Source organism: Camellia sinensis, chromosome 12, assembly GCF_055761805.1.
Source record: "Camellia sinensis isolate YWXY chromosome 12, ASM5576180v1, whole genome shotgun sequence".
In the NCBI taxonomy this organism is placed as follows: Eukaryota; Viridiplantae; Streptophyta; class Magnoliopsida; order Ericales; family Theaceae; genus Camellia; species Camellia sinensis.
This window is the reverse complement of record NC_138972.1, coordinates 111103847-111109006: the sequence shown is the minus strand read 5'-3', so window position 1 is coordinate 111109006 and position 5160 is coordinate 111103847. Positions and strand designations below refer to the sequence as shown.

The following is a 5160-nucleotide window of genomic DNA, read 5'->3' as shown; positions in this document are numbered from 1 at the left end:
CCTCTGCACTTCCCAGAGAATTTCTCTAGACCTCCCAGAGATTTTCTCTCCAAAGAAATTTTCTTTGGACTCTGTGTTTTTGACCAATTTTCTCTGACTGGACTTTTCAGATAATTTCTCTGTGTTTTTGACCAATTTTTTCTGATTTGCTCATAATTTTCTCTATGTTTTTTTTATCAAACCAGACTGTAAGCCATTTAGACTACAACAAACCAGAGAAAATTGAACAACCACTATTTTGACCAATTTTGTCTGGACTGTAAGACATTTAAATAACAGGTGCACTAATGTCGATCGAAGTGATCTTGCTTCTAGTGTACACATCAAATTTTGCACATACAAATAGAGCAAATGAAAGTTACCTCGTCAAATAAGAGAAATGTACAGAACATTGAACATCATGATCTACCAACGATGGAATTTTTTGGGGTTTTCTGAATCACATGAAATTTTGCCCAACTCCCTACATGAATTGTATGAAATATGTATGAACAATGTAAGAAACATAGTTTTCTACTGAAATTGTATAGCTTAAGTTCATAAGAGTTGATAAAATGTAGGAAACAAATGAGAGAGAAGAGAAAAAAAACAAAACAAATTAAACACCTAAATATAGAAACACTTACCATGTACCGATGAAAAGCACGTAGCAAGGGGCTAATCCAAGAGAGAAAGTTGGATAATCGGCCGAGCACAGCAGGGTCAAGGATTTGCCGTAGCAGAGAGAAAATTACATATGGCAAAGAAAATTAAACATGTCAGAGAAAATTACACACACGAGAGTGTTAAATGGCAGTTCTTCCTTCTCATCCAACTTCATTCCTCATTTTCCCAAATTCTCTGGTTTGCTTATAATTTTCTCTGTGTTTTGATCAAATCAGAGAAAATTGTGTTTTGACTCAATCAGAGAACATTAATCAAAAAGGAACCTCAAGATCAATATATACCCAATCATTATCAAACCAGAGAAAATCCATTCAAAATCACATTTTTCATTGTTTTTCTCTTCTAATATCTGAGCAAGTAAACAAATTAATAGAGAAACTGAAGCAACCAAATATCAAAAAGGAACCAACACATCCCTGAGTTTTCCAGAGAAAATTCACACGATGACTAAATCTAGAGGAAATTCACACAATAGCCAAATCCAAAGAAAATTCACACAGTGACTAAATCTAGAGAAAATTCACATATAATCTGCATAAACCCTAAAGTCTTTGAGTGAACAATCACCATCTCATCATCTCCAAACTTGAACAAAATTGTTAATTTTTGAAACTACAACTTGAACAAAATTGTTAATTTTTGAAATTAGACTTTACAAATACAAAGCAATTCATTGTTCTCCATTTCAAATCAACTCAATAATATGAGAATTAACACTCCATGTAATACAAACACAAACAAAAATGGAGAGTAAAAATCCAAATCATACCAAATTGGCGGTGATGAATAGCGAGGGAGGTACGAAGAGCAACTTCTCTCCCTTCCTAATATTCTTCAAGACAACAAGCCCTCTCTCTCCTACTTCCACTCTCTTTATTGCCATTTTCTATAGCGGAAAACCCGACTTCGACAGCCATTTCTACAACGTCGCCGCGTTCTGTCTCATCACAATAGATATCCGACGTTGCTCTCACCCATCGCTTATCTCTCTCACTCTTTGAGTGGATTCGTCTACTCCGTCTGCGTCGATACAACCTCTTCCATCTCCTCACCCCATTTCCTCAACTCTAAAGAGAGTCAGGTTGAGTTTTGCAGCCATAATGATGGTGTTGCAGGTACTTTGAAACAGTCAAAACCCTAGGCGGCGGCAGTGGCACTGGCGGTAGTAAGTCCGGCGATTACAACGCCAATGTGATCATCGACCTTGAAGATCTTCTTTTGGTGGGAAGGGAGCTCGGATTGCGCCTTGTTGACTGAAGCCAACACCACGTGAGACTTTGATCGGAGACCAATAGCTGAGATGGCAGTAGATCGGTGTAGATTTGAAGACAACGACGGTGGATCGTTGTAGATCTGGAGATGGCAGAGGCGGATTATTGTAGATTGACTTCAATATATGTGTGTAGAGAGAGAGAGAGGGAAAGAGGGGGTTTTGAAAGTTGGGTGGAAGAGAATCAAATTTCTCTGTGATATATGGGGGTCAAGGTTGAGGGATCTTACACATCACAAAAAAATATTGTGGACCTTATCCATTACTAAAAATGAGATAGGGACCTTAGACTAATTTTCTCTACTATATGTTCAAAAACTTAATTGTTTGTCTATTTATCAAATGTTACATATCTATTCAACTAATTCATGGCCACCAAACTGTTGCTGCTAGCCATCACTGATCAACGCCAAATAGTAGGCAAATTTTCTGCCGAATTTTCATTGCTTGTCTTTCTCATTAAATAAGATTAATTCTTGAACCTAATGTAACCTAGATTTATGGGTAATTTATATATATATATATATATAATTAAAAAAAAAGAAGAGGTAAGTTAGAATATTTTTATATATTTAAAATTAAATTAATACACTTTAAACATTATAAATTAAAATAATACAAATAAAAATAAAGTATATTCTGGAGTAAAAAAATAATTAAGCCCAATGTAAGTCCGACCGATTGACCGGCAAGGTAATCCAGAAAATTTGTTTTCTTTGTTTGCTTATTCATAGCCTCAAACAATGGCTTCACAAATAGCACAACCATCGACCCAAGACCCTCCATTCTCTCCCTCATCCTTCAAATACTGTGACGAAAGCGCCCCAATCGCATTGCGATACCAGTCCCTAATCCCCAAATCAGAGTCTTTGAGCCTCTTCACAATGTGGGCAATGATTTTCGTCAAATGTGTCACCATAGAATTGCCATGGGAAGCGCTGAGGACAGTGAGGAGACGGTGAGACTCTTTCTTCACCGTGGGTTTTGGGTCATTGGTGGATTTATAAAGGCAATTGAGGAGCATCAAAACGCCCTCAGAAGAGAGGTTTTGGATGATCTTTTCGAGGTCTTCAATGGCGGTCTGGTGCGTATCTCTGTCGGAGAGCTTAGAGAGAGAAGTGAGGATTCTTTGCTTCAGCTCAACCATGAAGAAGAATATGATCTTAAAGGTTGGTTCTGGGTTTTTGAAGATCTTGAAGATTTAGGTGCTTGTGAACTCATTGTTGTTTGATTTTTTTGTTAAAGAATTAGAAATGGGGGTTGAGAGAGGGGTTGTGAAGATTGAATTTGGGAATATGAGTTCATTGTTGATGAAGATTGATCTTAAAGATTTGGGTGCTTGTGAACTCATTGTTGATGAAAAAACCAAAGACCAATTCAATTTGAATTCATTTAACTACTGTGTTGCCGAAGCCTCTTTCGGAGTTAATTTCGCATTCACTCAAAAAATGGTTTGAACAACCAAATATACGAAATGAATCACCACCCGGCAAAGAACGCATTTCCAGCCGGACACACCTCAATCGGTATCCGGAGCCCATCTCAATTTAGGCTCACTACTACAAAATCATAAATAGATCACACTTTTTATGTGTAATGTATGTTATTTAATCATACGTTTTAAGTTTTGTCGAAGTGTGATCTTTGAGAGTGTGATTAAAAGGGTGATAATCACACATTTTGAGTGTCATTAAAAGATGATTTCATCACACATTTTGCGTGTGATAATAAATATTTAGATCACATCTTTTAAGTGTGATTAATAACTAATAAAACCTATGATAATAAATATTTAAATCACATCTTTTAAGTGTGATTAATAACTAATAAAACCTATGATAATAAATATTTAGATCACAACTTTTAAATGTGATTAATATCTAATAAAACCTGTGATTAATAATGAGATAAGATCATACGTTATATGCATTTCTCATCATAGTTAATGCGTGTGATAAAAAAAGGGTTCGACATATTTGAAGAATAATCAAAATTATTTTTGTACACACATTTGAATAATGCAATACACATTATATACTATCCTTTGAATCACAACCACATATTGAATGGAATAACATCATATATTTCATAAATGAAAGTTTAATGTTCAAAAGTATATACAAAGGAATTAATAAAAAGTTTTTAACTGTGATAACATATATTAAAAAATGAAAAAACTTGAACCACAAAATTCTTGAATTCTTTGACAATATTTTACGTCTCTCCAAGCAATTTCTGACCTAAAAAATGAAAATACAAATTAATTTAGAGACTGCTAGAAGCATATGAATAAACTTACTATTTGTAGAGACTATTCTAGTCTTAGAAAAGATAAAGGAAGAACCACTTTGACTGTTACTAGTACAAAATGTTTGGATTACCATATAGATATGACATATACATAGAATCAACAAATCCAAAATAAAAATCTTCAGTGCATGGCCAGATATTTTAAAGTCATAAAACTAGTGGCTGTGATGTGATCAATCTGGAAACTCAGGAATGAAGTAGTGATCAATGAAATCTTGAAGTGATTGTGTATTCCACACAAACTAAAGAAATTGTTTTTTAGCAATTTAAAGAACGAAAGTTATATCATACTTACATGTTAGATTACAACTCATATTCTTTAGGACGAAATTAATCCATTCAACTCGCACTTCATCAAGTTCAGTTTCCATGTAAGTCTTTGTTCCATTGAACTGCAAGAGGTTATTTAGAAACAATTAACTAATGAAAAAGATGTACAAGTATCATGAATAGAATATAGTAATAAAAGTTAAAATTTATCTCACACTTTGTTTTCTTAGGATGGTTTGATCTATAATGAGGTCTTTAATTTACCTCATTACATAAAACTCACATTCCATATTTGTGGGTTGTTGCGGGAACTACATGAAAGTATTTTTATTATTATTAGAAACTACATATAAAGTGTTATGATCAAGTTGAACAACCATTAGCATAAATATAAGTATGATAAAATTAGAGAAAATAATATTGATTACCTGAACAACTTTTCAAGCTGGATTGGTCCTCCTCAGCAACTTTGTGCATTAGAGTTGATGGAAAGTATGTGAAGGTTCCAATCTAATCTTTGGTTTGCTACTTGTAAGTGAAGTTTGAGTTTGGAGGGATAGGGCAATTAGTGCTCAACACTCCATCTTGCCAAGAATATTCTTCCTCTGCTTAATTCCATTCCTAGAAGTGAAAATTAGTGTCAT

At 34.3% G+C, this 5160-nt stretch overlaps 1 long non-coding RNA gene across 1 annotated transcript; it reads right to left on the bottom strand.

Annotated features, from left to right (window-relative positions):
* Positions 1 to 317: 317 nt before the first annotated feature.
* Positions 318 to 5132, bottom strand: LOC145804247 (uncharacterized). Its single transcript, XR_014345876.1, has 5 exons — positions 4945 to 5132; positions 4732 to 4827; positions 4542 to 4638; positions 627 to 657; positions 318 to 463 (listed from the first exon to the last, which is right to left on the bottom strand). It is a non-coding gene; the product is annotated as an uncharacterized LOC145804247 (long non-coding RNA).
* Between the last annotated feature and the right edge of the window lie 28 nt (positions 5133 to 5160).